Here is a 20,251-nt window from a genome sequence, read left to right on the forward strand (position 1 = left end):
TGCTTAGCTATTTCTTCGTAACCACTGAAACTTCCTTAAACAACATCAACGTATTATTAGTTTGACTCCTGCAGTTGATCGTGCCAAATTTTGACCATGATTTCAAAATGTCGGAATCATCTGTAGCCATTTTGGATATTGGTATTGGAAGTTGTTGATAACTATTTCATAAGAATTCGGTTTAAAGCCAACTTAATAACTAATATGATTATCGGTCCTATTTAATTTTGTTTGCTATAATATGTGCTAGATGACCCCTCTGATGGCCCTACAGTAGCAATTTAATTATTATTAGGAAACATGGTTGAACGGAAAGGAAAGTAGCTTATTCTCGTGAATAAGTAGGGATTGATTGCAAAAAATATAAATAAATAAATAAATAAATCGTTTTTGCATAGAAAAAATGTACCAAATTGTTTATAACAACATAAAGAGAAGTACACAAGAATGCAAATAATAAGATCAATTTAATTGATACATTTGATAATTATTGTGTTTGTTTTATCAAAATATCGTTTCTTAGATATAGAATCTGAATTATTTGTACAACTATTAAGGGAAATGATAAACTCTAACGTAAAAATAGTGTTTGTAAATAACAAAACTAATCAAGTAATTTCATTGTCATTTCTACCTTAGATGTATATATGTAATAAACGTCTCTGTAACACCAGTGTCGTTTTTGATCGGGCATCTTAGGATTTTGAATTATTGTCCTTAGGTTGTGTCAGGAATTCGTCAACAGATGTCAGCACTGTCATGCTCTCTTATTTTATTCTTCGCTAAAAGCGTAGAAATAGAGAATCTTCCGAATAAGCAGACGGCGTTTCCGATATGCGCAGATTAGTATGCGCGTAGGACCTAGCACCGTAACAGCGCCTATGGAGACCTATCAAACGCTACCTGCATGACGAAAATTTTCATGTTGCCGTGATGTGAACTAGGAATGAAATGAAAACATGAACAGGAAAGCGAGACAACTAGTCTTACCGGACACGTTTACTTGCATAAGATACATAAAATTTTTGCAATTCTCTTCGAAAACGAACTGAATAACTTTAATCAGGTGAGTGAACTTCGACACTTTGAAAACAGCTGAAACATGGCTGTTTAGTCAAACTTTGTAAACTCTGTAAGTGGTTATCCAGTCTCCTTGAGGGAGCGCATTATTTGATGAGTCACCATGTTTTTGTATAGTACGCATGAAAATTCCATGTATAATTCATTCTAGTACCTCTCGTGTATGTATTTTAGGTTGTAATCCGTCTAACCGATGAACGATCATGACGTCGCACTCATTAAACTCGCTTTATAAACTGGACCTTAAAATACCACTAATGATGTGAATGATTGCCATATTATACATTGATATGTTCTGCACTTGGTTATTAATCGTATGACTATTTAAGTCACATGCTTAGGGCCTAACTGATTAAGAACATCAGATAATTTGTAAATCACATGAATCAAGTCTTGGCGTATACCCTCTATGTTTTCTAAATAATTACAAATTTCGACACATTTTCTCTTGCTTTCATCGGTACACCGGAAGTTAAAGACAGTTTTTCAAGATAACCTAACAGTGTGAAAATATCACAGCATGCTATATATTCCTGCTTTACACCAGACAGACCAAAAAACATTGTAACATTTTAATGTCTGATTTATGAAATATTGATTTTCACCTTGTTATCGTGTCATTTTAAAGCCAGTAACTGTAAAGGAACTGTTATTGAAACTTAGTGAACACACTAAAATAATAGGGAGAGAAAAAGTATGTTCATAATTTGGTGTTCATGTATGCGACGGAATAAGATTCACCTCTGCTCTCTCAGGGAGAATATTTCTGGGTATGAGAATCTCACTCCACCAAAGGAAGAGTATTGAGGGTTAAAAGATTGAGATTTTAAATCAAAGTAAATATGTCAATAAAAAAAGGGGTTTTCATTGGTGTTGGGATGTTCAAAATAATGGAAACACTGAACATCTGCCTGTAAATATCAGCCAACCAAAATGTCTGGCCATTGATAGCCTACTGTCCTATTTTCAAAGTGTTTTCTGGTGGAGTGTAGACAAAGGTATGACCTATAGTCAAGTCCAGCTGTCTTTGAGAAACATACACTTTTTTGACAAAGAGATCTATGGTATATGTCCTTGATCTTGGGATGATATACCCATGGATGTTTGCATACAACTTTAATGCATTTTGATGTTGGGACCAAATTTTATTCTGCATACTGGAGGGGGGTTGGGGAGTGTCTACAAAAATGTACCTAAAATGTATGTATATATATAAGTTCTTGTTGTCCTTGAACCATTTATCATGCTGTCTGAAAAAAACCCATGGAATTTTACTGTTAAGTTTAGTTTTGAAAGTTTTGAATATTTTGAATTTGTCACAATTTCATAGACAGCATTTAAAAGATCAGTCTGAAATTATTGTATGTGTTATGTAGTTCTTCTACATGGTCTTAATACTACATATATGACTGTAACTCAAAAAGAGATTATACTTAATGTCATAGAAGTGATATACTAACATTAGCATGCTCATGGAAAACAGAATGAACCATTATATTAAATGAGTTTGCTGATGCATCAATGCAGCTTGTGTATCCTTTTATCATAAAATTGACTGTGTGTCATTAACACCATCTGTGAATTTAACACACTTTTATCCCAGGTGTTTGGAGTCTAGTCAAATGTTAAAAGGAAAAAATAAAGGCTGTCACCTTTCCAGAATGAAATTTTCTAATATATGTATTTCTTTTCTAGTCAGTGATATGAGTTTATTGACGACCTCAAAATGTTAACGGACAATTTCACATAGACCAAAATGATTCTTTCAGTATCTAACTTGCTATCAACTTATCACATGACTCAATTTGTTGCTGGCCATAACAACGGGTAATGCTTGTAGGTACATATTTAGATGATTCACAGAAGTAGCAAAGATTTTGAACTCAAAGCTTAAATGTAATGTTGGAGGCAATATTCAATAGATTACAGTAAAGGGCTTTTCTCACATTTTGGATATATTAACTTGAAATATGTAATGACTTGTTAGAATATATAAAAACAACAGCGAATCAGATTGGATATGTATTTAAGTGTGGCATCTGTATGTGTTAAATTGTATCTCATGTAAAAGACTAAAGTTCATCATTTAGCTGAAATTCGAGAATTGAAAATTTGAAATTAGAAACTTGTACATTTAAGACTGAAGCGAACCTTTAGCAATCTTTGTTGTTATAATCTGCGTTTTGACATTATGTTTACTGTACAGAAGATATTTCATGTTCTGAGCCTATAAACAATTTAAAAAATAGGTCCATCCCATAAATGTCATCAATATTGCTAGCATTGGAGATGAAAAAGTATAATATGTGATTTCAGATTCTGTTTTCTGAAGTTCACACTTCCAGATCCAAATACTTAGAGATATGTTAAGTGGGGTCCCACTGGAAAGGCCTGAGTCCAGGATTCAAACATCTGAGTTCCAAAAATCTCCAGTAGATTTAAGTCTTGCCAACATTTCTGATTATCAATTGAAAGTAAATAATACAGTTCTGTGATACTTTGAGGATTTCAAGAAGGCTTATTTTTAAACTCGCTTCATTGTCATGTTTCACTTTCTACAGGACTGTAATGTAATATATATTCCGTGCTTGGCTGTTTACTCAGTTCAATGTTTGTTAACATTGATTTCGGAATGTGAGCTGTCATTTAATTAATACTGTGACATAACTAGATTATTTAATCGTATTTACAACCAGAACTTGTGAAGTTTCCTGGCCTCCCCCAAAAACTGCTATAGGACGGGTAAACATTGTCAAAGGAGATGGTAAATCAATGTGATATTGGGTGACTTTGTGTATCACATATTGAGAAATGTTTTTGAATTAGTCAAATCCCTTCAGCATATGTTGAATCTATTGTAAGTGTAAGTACAGGACTCTCCTTTTTTCAGTAGTTGTGAAAATGTGATGGATTACGATCTTAGGTTTTTGTACATCTAGGCTAAATTCTCAAAGGTGTTAAGTTGTCCTAACAACATATAGATTGTGCATTGAAAAGAGTATTGTGATGAAATAAAAGATATTGCAAAAAGTCACCTGGCAAGTTTTGACATATCAGCATATTTGATCTAACCCTAATCAATCCCTTAGATTCTACAGAATTTAATATTGTGTTGAGAAGGATATAAATATTTCAAAAGTCATATTTAACACTGCCTCTTCAATCCTTGTCTTATTTTTAACGTTATCTACCAAGAAAAGAAAATCTTAATGTATACACCTGGTATTGAAATTCCGAAAGATATGACTCCGACTTGTTTTGGGGATGAAGTTACAAATGTGTTTGCTATTTTGAAAGCTTTTGAAGCACTTTAGAGATTAAATGTAAACATGGCTTAGGTTGATGCATATCCTGGTATTCTTGCTGTTAATGCTTAAAAGGAATCAAATGTTCATATACGCGTGTTATTAATGACTTTGGCTGTTCGATTGTTGCTCATGTATAATGAGTAATACCGCTGAAAAAATACCTGTCCCCCCCCCCTCTCCTTCCCTCCCCAGTACTGTTAATGGGATTTTAATGATACTGAAATAACTGTGTAAATATGATTACATTTCATACTAAAATGCCCCTGCTTACTGTGGCAAAGACTTTCATTTTTAACATTTCATGTTGCCTCTGATCAATTATATAATTTGTCATCTTGGCATGTTGCTTGTATTTAAAGGCAATTGTCACCAGGCAGTTGTGGACAAATCACGACAGGTATTTCACACCAAGTCTTTTTTTGTATAATTTACAGCTACTTGATTAAAATTTAATGGAAAGATAGTGAAAAATAGGATTGTGAAATTTACTAGGTTATGTATTTCAAATATGTGAGAGTTTTCTTTCCCTTTTGAATCTTTTTTAAAGTTCCCCTCTACTTTTTTTCCAATATTAAATGAGAAAGCATTCAATGTTTGATCCAGAGGTCAGTCAGCTATTATAGATTGAGTTTTTCTGATGGGTAAAGATCAGAGGATTTTCAAATCGAAAGCATTTGGTCTGAATTTGTAGTCAGGTTTAGCTGACATGAGGAGGAAATATGTGTAAAAGAAATGCCTTGGTTCAAGTGAAATTTTTGGGTTTTATATTGACAAACGGAATTAAAATTTTAAGAGATGATTTTATTAATATGATGAATTCAATTTTATGATTTTTAAACTCTCTGTGTTGAGGCTGTGATGGTTCTGTCTGTAGAGGCATACACAAACTTAGACAAAGATCCAAGGTGTATGGTTTAGAATTTCCTTATTGCATGGGGTTTGATTTTCTCAGGAGATTGAGAAATGGACCAGTCATTGTTGTAAGGTTGTGCCGTTGAACAAAACCGTTTACCCTAATTGCTGTGGACATTCTCAATACTCCAGGAGTTCTGATCGCTTTCACTTTCTGCACCCTTAGAACATCAAGACACAAGTGAATTAATTTGATTGGTTTCAGATGAAAAAAAACTGACCAATCAATACCAGTACACTCCAGTTGAAGTTTACAAAGGAGCGATGCCCAACTTCAAAGCCATTACAATATACCATTTTGTGACCTTGAGATTGATGTGACGTACATCAAAAGTTCATACTAGTCTTTTCGTCTTGTCCACAAGGTGTTACACATGGAACCTTCAATTTTGCCATGACATGTTCCGGGGAATGCAGAGAGCGAAATTGATAATTTCCCCTAGAGTCTCGAATATGTGCTGTGGATTGCTTGTAACACAGGTCTACAATATATGGTTTGGTGAGGTGGCCAACAGCTACTACTCAATGAAAAAGACCCCACCTCATATTACCCTGGCTGTTTACTGGGTGATAAAACCAGCAAACAAATATATTAGTATTGGGTCTGCTTGGTAAATGAAAATGTTGGTGATTGACCATCATAATTAAAGAATGAAATTATTGTGTATGTAAAAGGTGTATATTTCAGAAGTGTCCGGAAACAATATTTATACAATCTGTTGTTAGTAAGGCAACAAACAAGGATGTCATGGTCAATGAAATGAATTATACTAAAGATCTGTAAATCCAATTGGTCAATATCTCGGGTCCAAGCTAGAATATTACATTATGCTGGGGCTGGCATTCATGGTCAGAGGTGAATGCATTTCATGTCAAATTGATCATGAACACATTGAAGTTACTCTTAACTGTTTAGGTACATGTATTGGGAATGAATCAGTTTGACTCTTAAAATGTCTAGACTGCACTTGTACAGTTGCAGAAACATGGATTCAGATGTGAAATTGAAGACGAAATGCTAAATTTTGGCAAGACGCATATACCATGTGTGTGTCAACTATCTAAATTGATTTGGGCGTGATTATCTGTATCATAATAAAACAAAAGTCTTGTAAAACACTGTTAGAATGTATTGAATATAATTATCAACAGTATGTACATTGTAGCACGAAAAATTACAGCCATGATATAAATAACATGTTCACCTAAACACTTGATATTGATTACGTAGAGATTTTATAACATTGCTGGGATAAGTTCATGAGATTTAAATATAACTATAAAAAGTGGCTTGTAAATGTGACAACCTTTTTACCAGAGCACAATACTGCATCTGAACTGTCCAGAAAATTGAATGACTGTTGTGAGCTGTTTCGCGCTTGGTTGCCATGGCGATATAACATATAAATGCCTTGTAATCTATAATGGGGATATTCAAATCTTCTTTTTTTTCTTTTAAATTTCGGAACGTTATTTTGAACCTGTATACAGGTAGATTTTACCATATCATGCAATACTATCAAGTTTAAAAGATGTTTTCATTGAGAACATCAGGAAAATTTTGAACTTTAAATAACTTGTGTTTCCAAACCAATTTTGTTAAAGTATGATAAAACCTTGACCTTTATTTTAAAAGTGACCTTATTTATTGTGTCAGTGTTTGTCAGTTGTTTGGGAATACCAAACAGTTCTCCTACATGTGTTTATAGTGTTTCAAGTCTTCTGATTGTTCATAAAGTTTTAAAAAATCTTTCTATTCATCCCTTCTTTCCAAACAGGAATGAGTATATAAATTGTCTGAGTTTAATGTGGTGGTTGATACAGGTGGGGAAGAGTAGACTTGGAGATAGATTTACACCATGGCTGATTTGGCTGTCATGTACTATATATAGCAAACAGTGCAACAATGTATGACAATGTTCTTGTACAAAGTTTTTTAATTGAATAAAAAAAAGTGCTGTAATTAGGTAATTATGGAAGAGTGTAGTACATATCTACAGTTGTCAAAGTGATTAGGAATAAATTTTGTAAATACTTCCTTGTATCTATTGGCAAGAATTTCGATAATTCATGTGCTTTGATGGTACAGGGTCAACATTTTTTACATGTGGGTTTGGGATATATCACATGTCATCCTACAGAGTTGAAGAATCAACTTGTGTGCTTTAACATTGATGTGATCTGTTTGAAACGATGTGCAGTGTTCAGTATTTCAAGACAGCAATTAGACCAAGGTGCATGATTCTGATAAAGGATAGCTTAGATTCTGTTCTGGAACCTTACAGATCTGAACTACATTTGATATATGCTTGGATTTACCTAGATTTTAGACGTTGTGATAACTGTTTATTTTCTGCTTTTAACGAGACTTATTCAGGTTAAACTTCTTAGAATGCTTTAGCACAATACCACATGGCGATTGTTGTTTTAAAGGTGAGAGTCAAATTTTCTTTCTATTAACTGGTTACTTAACATTTTTTTATTTGCATGAAACAAATTATAGGGGTTGTAAGGTCAAAGTTCAGTGAGGCAACCACTGGGTTTGGCTTGATGATCACGGTAAATGTCACTCTTGGCATGTAGTGCCATACCAAGCAAGCACAGACTAATGCTGTGCTACAATATTGTTGCATTGATGTACATATTTTGTATCCATGTCTGTTAATATATTGTACATTGTTTTTATTAACTATTACTATGTGTCTGTTCATAAATTTGACTCATTTTGACCCGTGTTTAGGAATGATGAAACACTTTGATTTCATAAAATGTCATAATATGATTGGTTTTTAAGGTGTTTTAACCAATCATGGGCTTGAATCATCTGGTTTATATATAATAAATGAAGAAATATTGTTCCATATTTTAATAAAGTGAAATTTTAGCCCACCATCATCTTGGATTTTGACTTTGAAAGTTTGTAATTGCGATTTCTTGAGAACTACTGAATAGATCTTTCTCAAATTTCATGTATAATTTCCTTTTGGTCCCTAGTTGTGTCTGTCTAATTTTAAGACTGATCAGAAAAACACAATGGCTGACTGGCAGCCATCTTTGATTTGGCCTAGTAAAGATTGTTATTGTTATTTCTTATGAAGTGCTGAATGGATATCTCGTCAAATTTCTCAAAGAAGGGAAAAGATCCAACTTTCAAAGATCATATAAAGATCAAACAATGATGGGCATCAAGATCGCTGTGGGATCTCATGTTTGTCATTCATCCCTCATTGTGCTACTTATTTTAAAGGAAATCACAAAATTAAATTGGTAATGAGCCATATAAAAGAGAACTTTACAAATTTTTTTTTTTTTTTTTTCACTTGTGAATAATTTGAAAGGTTGCACAGTATGGCCCTAATTTTTGTACTGTGTTTTTCAGTTTTTGCCTTAAAGATGTATATGTGTAACATTGATTCTTTGACAGTTTATGGACTTAAAGCAAAATGCATAGCATACTGTTTGTATTATCTAATCACTGATATAACTCATAAAAAAAGAAAGTAAAAGTTTTCCAAATGTTTATCCTGTGTATTACCGTTCGTGGTTTGAGGTACAACTTTATTGTTTTGTTGTCGACCACAGTACAACTAGAGAGCTTCATTAATCTTCCTTTGTCGGGCAGATTACGGTAGAGTTACTGGTATTTAACCCTTCCATCAAGGGCTATAGCCACCATGGGGAGTGCTGGCAGGTTCTAAATGTAAGTGGTTTATGTAACTTTTTAGGGTAGTGGAGAGCACATTGAATGTGTATTGTTGAAAATACTTTAAAGTTTACTGTTGTAAAGCATTCGATAAGTTGGGTAAAAGGTTTGTTCGTTTCACTAACTGACATGTGGACTACCTCTTTATAGTCAAGGTGGGCAAGATCAAAGATAAGATTTGGTCATCAATTGATTAAATGCCCCATATCAGCAAAATGTAAAATTTGTTCCAAATAGATTTGTCCCACTCTGACAGGTAAAGGATATGTTTTCAATAACACCTACTAGTCACCAACTGTTTTTATTGGACATTAATACTTTTATTAAAGATATAAGTTATATTAGGAATTATCAACATTTTCATTGGAAGATGTCTGCATAGGGGTGCCATTCAGATTAACAGTTGCAAACACATATGACCCAGACATCTGCTCATTCTTTCTTTTAACAAACTGTGTAAATTTAGGTGTATTTTGTTAGGTGTATGTACATGGCATAAAGGCTTATGTATGTTACAGTAGCTTTATTTGATAAGTATTTCAGCAGAATTATCTTCATTTTCAACCACCATAAATAATACCTACCCCCACCCTGGAATATCGGTCACAGTTACATACATATTATTTAAGTCTTTTCTTTTCAGTGTATGATCTATGTATCCTCTCACAATATATATTTTTGAAGGGAAAATGATTTTCTATCTGTACAAATTCCATACCCCCAAACAACCTATTTGCTCAGGGGAAATTTGATTGTCTACAAATGTAAACTGAATTTCACTTTACAGACTAGAACACTCTCTTAGACCTTTTTCCCACATTGTCATTAAAATTTGGTACAACAATTTTATTAAAGGAAAAGAGGAATTTTAACCCTTTTTATCTTCTAGGTCAGAGGTCAAATGTGGAGGTCATTTAGAGGTCAGAGGTCAGATGTGGAGGTCATTTAGGATAGTTATAATTTCTAAGTTTCATGGCTAGAACACATTTTTCCCTGCATGTTAAGTCAGTAGTGATGTTTAAAAGCGATCCTCACTTTTCAATTGGAGTCCATATGATCAATCCTAGTCATTATCCCTCAATTTGTATCTATGTATTTTACATTTGTGATCTCTATTGTGTACTCTATTGCAATGTGTAGAAAACAAAATAAATGATTTAATGATAAATAAATGAATGAAACTGGCATATTATATATTGGTGAGAGTTTTTCATCATGATTTCGAGCTACATTTTTACACTGTGAAATTTTTCAACATTGATATTATCGAGATTCCTGATAATCGTAATTGAGAAAGTTTTATGTTACTAATACACAGTAGGAGTTGATTGACACTATATGAGCTGATGGTGTTTCATTGTGTACAAGTATCTATAGTAGCCTATAGTAGCACATACCATTGTACCCCCCTCAGTTCCACGCCAGCTATAGATTATGTTGACACGGGGTTGCCGGGTCCTGTCTCATACTGTCTCCACAATTTGACATACCACTCAATAGAATCGGATCTTTCTCTCGACCTTATTTTATCATTGTACACTAAAACAGCTCTCAGATCAATTTTTGTTTCCCTTTTGAGCATAAATAACTACCATATCATAGACTTGTTTGATCACTGAATTGACCTTCTTGTTATTGGACCTACACAAAAAGGTATTGGAACGGCTTCGAATTATTTTCTTTTGTTCTTTTACAATGTTGTGTGAGGTTATGATTGAAAAAGTTTTAAATACATCTCGTTCATGTCAGAGCTTTTATCATATCTATGTCAGTAACAGTGTCATTATGTTTATTTTCTAAAATACACATATGAGGATTTCAGTAACTGGATATATTAGTATATGATATTGAACTCAAATAGAACTATGATAGTCCTGGATTTCTTAAACTGCACGGCAGACTGGTTAGTACTTAACTTTGACATATATTATGTTTAAAATGTTTCGGTCAATTTATTTACCTTGGTAGCAAATATGTAAAAAAAATATCAAAGAGTTTGAAATTATTGATCTGTAGAAAGATAATTTTACTTTTTATTCAAGATAGAATTAACAAACTTTGTTTAAATTTTGATAAGATCACCAGATGCATGGGGTATGTTAAATATTTGAGAAGGGCCAATAATAACATTGTTATCAATATTGTTTTGTTTATGGCCTTGTGTGATCCGGATATCATACAGCTTCAACACCATATTTCATTCTGATATTCACACAAAAGATGTTATTTCATTGCCATAGTTTTGCCTCATTGGATATTGATAGGTGAGTGGTTTGTGTACATTTGATGCACTGACTGTTTCAGGATGCTGACTGATGGTGGTTATTGAGTTCACACAACTCGCTGTGTAAATATTCTGTAAAGTGTGCTATCATAGACAGATGCATACAAAAATTTATTTTGAATGTATTTGATAAGTCTGTGAGGTTGAATTTTATTTTGTATGTCATTACACATATCTGCTTTGAGATTCATAGATTTTGATTACCTGTTTTTTAGCTTGTATTAATACTATGTATAAAGCAGGTTTTTCATTGAAAATGGCTCTAATTATATATATCTGAAGCTTATTTTCAGATTAGCATGAAAATTCCATTTGGCCTCTATTCTAATCATAATATTACAAATCATGTACCCCATGTTACGCTTTGATCGTGTTTGGTAATTGAATCTATTTTTTTCTAATTTCCGTCACAAGTTGGATATATATTGAAATATCTAAGTTCAGTAAACAAATTAAAATAAATTCAGAAGTTTTTAAATGTAACCACAAATTCTGCGTTATATTGTATTCTGTTTACTAATATCGTTGTGACAATTACATGTGTCCTTGGAGCTGTTTAATTTAGGGGTTCTGGAAGTTTAGATTTGTGATTTTAAGTTCGGGGTAGAGTTTAATGTTCATCGGTAAAAGTCCCAATCCAGGGATGATTTTTTCAGGGGTATATATTTGTACTTGTTAAGGGCATTCAGACTTATTTAAATATGGACTTTAGTCCTGAAAGAGAACTTGCATGCTAAAAAGATAGCCCTTTGTGTAATGAACATGAGATATATAGACAGGACACTTACTTGAATGATGCAACTGCAATATCAACATTGCAAGTAAACAACTTAACTATGTGTATTTGAGGATTTCTGTGTAAATTTAATACTGATACCTTAGTCTAGGTCTTAGTTCTACTGTCTGCTTTTACCTGACCAGAGAAAAGAAAAACCGAAAATGTACTGTACTCTTACAGACAAGATTATATGTAACAAAAACAGATTTTCAGTTATTCATATACCACTCCCTCCCCCCTTCATATACCCCCCCCCCCTTTCAGTTATTCATATACCACTCCCTCCCCCCTTCATATACCCCCCCCTGGTACATTTTTATGATATAATTGTATTTTTGAAACCCAATATGGAATTTAATGCTTCAGTATTTTCCTAAATATTGTAAAATCCTCTGCAGTCTTGATTCTATGGTCAAAGTTATAGGCAAATACTTAATTAGGAATACACTATACATTGTCTGGTAATACAATGACAATCACAGCATTTTGAATCCAACATACAAACACCAAGAAAAGTGATATTGCACTCATAACATAAATTTCTCCAAGAATATCCTAACAGGTGGTTGTGATATTGCAAGGTGTATATATTGGCAGCTTTTTCGTTAAACATCTTTGAGATAGGACAGGGGAGATTTTAATGTTCTACTGGATGCGACAACTTGTCAATATGTCATTCAAATGTGACACTCAAGTCGATATATTCTGTTCATCATTTCCTTTCTCAGGTCCTAAACCTGCTTGAAATTTCATGTTTACGTTTTCACATTAGACACAATAAAGATAAGAATTTTGCAGTTTAATGACCTAATTCATTTCAGATTTAAGCTTTACAGCTCTTATGAGTGTCCATAGGGCAGGAAATTGATTTTTTGAATTTTTCTCTTTCTTCGTTTTAATCAAATCCTGAATTCTCAAGTTTACATTTCTATGAAAATAATTTGTTATTATTTATGATTGTAAACGTATCGTATGAAGAAAATTTTTTGCTATGATTTTACCTGAAAAAAAGAATGAAATAAATAGAATGTTGGAGGATGTAGCCGGTTAAGAAATTGGAAATGTTCTGGAAACACTTCTTTCATGGAAATTTAAAGATTATCTGTATAATCGCACACCCTAAATTGTGCGGGTGCTTGGTGGGGATTATATTGTGCACAGTTAACCTATCTGTACTAGAACTGATATATTCACATTTCAGTCAGCATACTCTGTGTCATAAAATCTTGTTTGTTGTTATTGGGATAATATCCATGGATCGATCTTTATGACATATTTTCCAGATATAAGATTATTAGCTTGATTTTAAAAACTTGAATGAGTCGGATTTAAAGCCTATCGGTCTCATTAAACAGTAAATGGAAGAAAATCATTATTATGAGACACAGGTTCCGATTCAGTTCACAGGTCTAATGTTTTTGACATAGGTTTCATGCTGCACCTTCATGTGACTGAAGAAACAGCTATTAGTAGCAATGCTAAAAACAGACAGCCCAAGAGTTTTTATCAGAAAGTTCCAGGAATTTATATAAGAAAAAGTCTAAGATATGAAGTTTTTGATGTTTTGTAGCAAGTTCATGTTTGAAATGACAGTTAATTTGTAGAAGAAAGGACTTCACAAAGTTTGTAGTCTTCATCTGCTTATATTTTTTTTTATTTTTGTATATACTATATTAAACTATTTGTTATTGTGACCAAATTCCTGAAATACCTATCTTTGTACATGATATACAAGACAGACTAGGTTTTGATATCCTTGAGTTTACAAATTTATAAGCCTGTTTCTAGTAAATATTGATGGTTGTGAAGTCTTATATATTGGCCATTGGTTGGAGTTAGGTGACATGTGTCTGTATATAGCTGTAGGGAGTGATTGGAATCAGTCCTGCATGCTAAGTTTGGTCTGAGGACACAGTTGTCATGTAACAGGCAATTTTAATAACAATGTTTAGCTTTACCTTTACAAGTAATGGGTGTTATCAGTTTTCACCGGTAAGGTCTGGTCTCTTTTCATACAGAGTAGTGAGGGAAGGCCGTATCAAGTTTATCAAGAAACCTTAGCCAATTTCTTTGATCTGTTACAGTTCAGTTTACAGCTATAATAAGTAAGGATAGTTAAACGAAATGTGTTATGTTTATTTTACTGCTAGCTTAAGTGAGGTCATGGTCCTAGTCTATTTTAACTGTCGTTTATAGAATTATTTTCCTGAAAAACTATCAAGTCTTTAATGAAATGTAAACAAGTACAGTAGCTATTTATAGGTAAAATTTAGAACATTCCAACATTCTTTTTGTAGAATTACTTGTTGTTTTATACAGTGTCTTGTTGACTGCATTTCCGTTTAGCTTTAATATTTGTGCAGTGCAACAAAAATAGTTAGTAATTTGAACAGCAATTCATAATTATGTGATAGATGATTATAAAGTTGTACTGTGTTGAAAATGGATCAAAAACTTTTTCAAAATATAATGTACTTGAATATGGTATAGGTATTGAAAATGTGCTGTGTTTTACGTGCTGATTTAGGCGATACTGTACATGTAATTCATTCATGAGCAGTTTAGTGTACTGTACATGTAAACAAATGCTTTCGAAACTCATGTACTTATAAAATATACCGATTGGAAATGGGTATCAAAGGGTGCCTGTATAAGTGTATGAATGACTTATGTCATTTTATGGTTTAAAATCTGACTGCAGGCCCTATAAATTAATGCCGAAAAGCACACTTCAGTTGTGGTTATATGTCATTGTAGAATTAGATTTACCTGTGTTGGTCAGTGTAACTATTTCGTGACAAAGTAATAATATTGAATTGTGATCCCCAACTTTAAAGTTTGCTGGATCAGACATTGTGGACCATTACAGTAGAACTCCGGATTATGATGTAACCTATATATATTCCACTGTGTTGTGACTACACAGACATAGTTGGAAGTTTTTATATTTCATGCCATATTGCTTAACTTTATTTATAGCTTTATGATTTTAAATTCCATGATTGTCATGAGTTTTCTCAAGTGTCAAGCTGGAATTTTTAAGCTTACCAGTTATAATAAGTGGATATAGATTAAATCCTAAATGTAAAATCTGTTTGAATTCTTTTTTCAAGTAATAGAAGCAATGTTTCTGAATAGAAATGATTACTTTTAGTGCCTTTATGCCAATATTAGTAGTGGATTTCCGTGAACTGAAATGTCAGACTTTTTGCTGGAATGGTGCTTTATAATATTTCTTCCCGAGTAATGTTGAAAGAGTTGTTCACAACTTGTATAAATAAAGTGATAAAATTTGGTGATATCGTCAGCTTTCTTAAGACCTTTAGCAAGCAAAATGGTTTTAGTCAGACTTCGAACCTCAGGTGATGCTAGATGTGTGATACAATCCCTATATCCATGAGAGGTTTGTTGTGCGTTTTGAGGAAATTCTGATCTTCAGACCACAAGCTGTCTTATTTTTGTGTCCTTAGACTAAACACTTAAATATTGGTACCCCATTGTTAATGGTAAAGCAATGTATGTCCTGTAATATTTGAGGGGCCATGCAATGGATGAAATCTCGGGTGATGATCTGAGATGTGTATGTGTCATTGATCTCTATATATCCAGGGCAGTTTGTGTGTTCCATTATCGTTGTTTCCGTAGCCAAAACACATTTCCCAATCACTGATGGTGATATTTCCTGGTATCATTATTTAGAACTACCATAGTTCAGTCCGTATCATACTTAGAAACACAGATGATCCCTCTTAGGTGTGGTTTTATCCTTATAGTCTAAGGTGGTTTGTGTTCTTCAGGAAGCTGATGAAACTTTGGGCTATATGGCAAAACACACTCTATCTTAATACCATAAGGTAAGGGAGGTATGTAGGCTGTTCACTGACGACATATAATCATAATAATTCATGATTCCGTAAAGTGCTGGTGAGAAAGTGATAGTCTTTTATAGTCATTGTCCAGGTTTTGACTCTATGTGAAAATATATATCACACAAAGGCGTAAAACATTTTGATTAAAAAAATACTACCTACAGTATTAAAAGAGTTCCATTGAAATGATGTCGGGTCCCAAAAATTTGACAGCTGCATGACTTTACTTTTTCTTCCATTTATCAAAAGGAAGTGCACATTTTTGAAGCTCACAAAAATACAGTTTCCAATCAATGTTTGTGTTAGAGATTAATAGGATCTTTTTCTAGCAGGAGTGTAGGAAAGAGAAATCTCTACCTGAGGCTTTGCTGAGGGTTAGACTGTCAGGTATCTCCTCCGTGGGCAGAGATTTTTCTGTCCTACTCTCTTATTAGGGAATGATCCTTTCCTACATTTTTTCCCCTCAAAAATAAAAAAGCAAGTATATATACACGTAACATTATAGCCATTAGTGTCGTCATTTGCATTTGAGGCCAGGATGACATTGTTAATGACGTCAATGAACCCAACTGACCCTGACATGTCAGACAATTGATGTCATTAACAATTACACAAACCCGAAATATCACTTCTTGTGCGTGCAGGCTGTCTGGCCAGGGTAAGATAGCGATATCTTACCCTCAGTGATAGAGATATCTTACCCTCAGTGGAAGTGCGGATATTTCTGTCCGGTGGAGTAGAAAACATATTCTTAAATACATGTATACCAACTGACGGATCTCATTCCTAATATAAAATCTTTGTCTAAAAATACATGCACTGAGAATTCAGGGTCGGTTACAAAACCAACTTTCTGTATGGTTCTCAATTCTCATACTCATAGAATATGAAAACATTGTTGAAATGGTAAAATGGCATAAAGCTACAATTGTAAAGTTTTCATGTGATTGTCTGATTTGTGATAACACTGCTTGCGTTATTTTGTATAAGGGTTTTAAATTTGTTATCACAATAGGTTTATGGTAATTAGTTAACATTCCGTATCTTACAACATATCCTTGGGTAATTATACTTAACGGTCAAAAGGTTTCCTTAATTAACCCTGCAAAAATGGTACCACCTGGCCCTTGAAGTTAATTTGGAAATGGCCCGTTTTAGAAATATAGACAATATATTTGGTATGTTATGATCTAATTTGTAAGTCACTTGAAAGTAAATTACCTACAGTTAAATGGATGGTTCTTGCCATGCAAACTAACTTTGTCAATAAGTATCGGCACTGGGTCATGAGACTCAGCCAGGTGAGTGTCACGGCCTTATGTTGTTGGTGTTTCCCATTGAATTGGGACTGTATAGTAGGTCTATGGTAGTTTCTATAGGGAACAAGCCGACAGTTTCGTTTATTTGCATTCTTGTCTTTTAACATGTATAGAAAACAAATTCTACAACTTTTGTATACACACCTGGACCAAGTCGAAATTAAGTTTCGTCAACTTCATGATAAAATTAATGGTTTCTCTTGACATGTTAGGTCAAGTTAACTTTTAATTATTACAAAACTTAATAAACTATCTGTCTAATTAGCAATTAAGTCTTGAAAGTTTAAATTTAATGTTAGGAGATGTGAACGTGATATATTATGAGATTGAAGAAGCAAAATATAGGATAGTCTACGTGTGAACAGGGTTTTTGTAATAATATTAAATGGAATATGGAATGTGGATCTGTGCTTACTCCAACTCGTGAGTTTTTCCTGATCTGATTCCTACATTCCATGGTGTACACTGAATGAGGTTCATGATATGATGTTAATAGTAACTATTGATTTCACAATTTTAGGAGGTAGATATTCAGTCATGACCAAACATTTTTCAAGACTTAAAAGCTGATTATTAATGTGCATTAATCATATTACTGGCCTATTGTGTTATAACAGTCATACAGCCATGTCATAAATATCAAATTCACATGTACAATTGTGACATCATAAAAAAAAACATGTCTTGATGATGTCACATGATTGTCTCGTTAGTGAAAAAGGTAACATTCAAGTCAAAATACCTTGTAAGTACATGGTACAACCTGAATAATTTCAGAATTTTTTCCTTTTTTTTTTAGCTTGCCTCTCAAAGAGAGCGAGGAATTATGTTGTTACCCCAGAATCAGCATTGCAAGTTTCAAAGTGTTGAGAAGTTTTTGGTGCAAGTGTTGAAAGGCATCAAAAAACTCCTTTATAAGTGTATAGGCCACTGAAAGCGGGTTGCTATAGGGGAAAACTATTAATTCCCTGAGTCAGAATAAGTTTCTTTTAACAGTCGGGACTGAGACCTCTGTTGTCAAATTTGGTGTTAAGTTTTTTTATTGCGAGTGTTGAAAGACATCAGTTAACTCCTTTTTAAGTTTCCTAGGCTACTGATATTTGGTTTTAGAGCTGCTATGGGGATTAACTATTACAGTGAGATTGAATAATGATTTTGTTAAAAAAGTCTGGGTTTTTTTTTCAAACATTTAGGACTTCTATTTTTTATGTCAAATCTTATGTCCTAGTGTTAAAAAACATTACCTAGTAGGTATTTCCTGTTCAAATATCAGAATATTAAAATATAGATACCCCTTATTGGCTTGTTTGAGGTTAAGTGATAAACAATGTGAGGTGAGGTCTTGTACTATTGGAAGTGATTCTTGTTTAGAAACATGAGTTACATAATGAATAGAATGTTACATGTGTAGATGTGATATGAAGTTGTTACAACTCATTAAATGATTTGATATGCCACTTGCCTAAACCATGTTAACTTTTCAAATGATTGAACTCATAGCCTATAATCCATGTTATACTGACTTATGTAAGATCTTCGATTTAAACTAGTCTTAATAATTGGTCATAAACGATAGAAGAATTATTTTCTCACAAAAACATCGTCAGCTTCCTTAAGAATTCATGCATTCATTTTAGAACATATTAACACAAAAGCTTGAAATATTTTTCACATCAATTTGTTACACTTATTCGTGTGTTTGATGTATTTTTATGAGCATTCTAATGAATGTGTTATATATTTCATAAGTCATTTATAAAACAAACAAAACCGTTATATCATAAAAGAAATGATTCTGAAGCTTGATACCTTTAGAATTAATGTATGGCTATAGCTAGTAACAGAGATATTCTGTCTGTGATAGTGATATATATTCATCGTTTATGAAGTAGGTCGTGTGAGGGTGAAACTTATCCAACTTTCGGTACAATATATCTAAGGTATACAAATTTTTACTTTAGGGTGCTGGATGATTTGTAGACCAGCAGGTACAATAAAAAATCCTTTACGGAGGTAATACTTGCTGAAGTAAGCTATAAATTTGTAAAAAAAAAAAAAAAATCAATCAACACTGATTCAGAGTTTTTATTACCATAAACTCAAAGAACCTTAATTTATAGCTGAGAATAAAAGAGTCTGGCGTCTTAATTGCTGTTTATATTAGGAATTTATCGACTGGTCTGTCAAGAGTTTTTGTGACAATCCCAGTGAGAAGGGATTGTTGTGGTGCGGTCGTGAATTAACTTGACAGTTACAATTAAAACTCGCCCCAATCAATATATGATCCTGGCTTGTGTCAATTTACTGGGATTGAATAAATACAATTGTGGTATGGCTGGTAATGATCTTTGAATTTTTTTTAGCAAAGCTCATACTTTATGTATTCTAATTAATAAGATAAAAAGAGTAATTGATATTTTATGGATTTTGTTAGGAAAGCAAACTTTGAGCAATATAGATAATACCTTGAATGTTAAAGTGTTTCCTCCTTGTTACATAGTGAATGGTGAAGTGTTTTCCCATTGTAGTACAGTGAACGGATTGAGTGGGTTTTCCATTAATTATAGTTACTCTAATGCAGCCATTAATTAGACACAAGTGAGTGATCTACCTGTAATATTTACCTGGATCTGTCAATACCTGTAGTTTACATGACAGAAACTGAATTGAAAACAAAAATAACTAATAAAAGACTTGTGTTAAAGCACAGTCAGCTTAAGAGCAAAAAAATTAATGTTTTTCAAAAAAATTTGAATTGGCTGTGTATTGATGGAGATTCAGAATTAGTTTTTATAAAGCTTTGGTATTAGGATTTACTTAAAACTGATGTGACTTTCTGAAGTATTGAATGAATCACTGTTAATGATTGGTCAGCTTGCTCCGAATCCGAGTACATGATGATACACATAATATAGTGATTTCATTTTATTGACCCTAATATTGATGGAGTCTGTCATTGCATGTGTGTGTGACTGAGTTGGGTTGATTGCTCTGTGAT

Source organism: Ylistrum balloti, unplaced genomic scaffold (assembly GCF_031769215.1).
Source record: "Ylistrum balloti isolate Yb309-2 unplaced genomic scaffold, AGI_CSIRO_Ybal_v1 Utg370076, whole genome shotgun sequence".
NCBI lineage: Eukaryota > Metazoa > Mollusca > Bivalvia > Pectinida > Pectinidae > Ylistrum > Ylistrum balloti.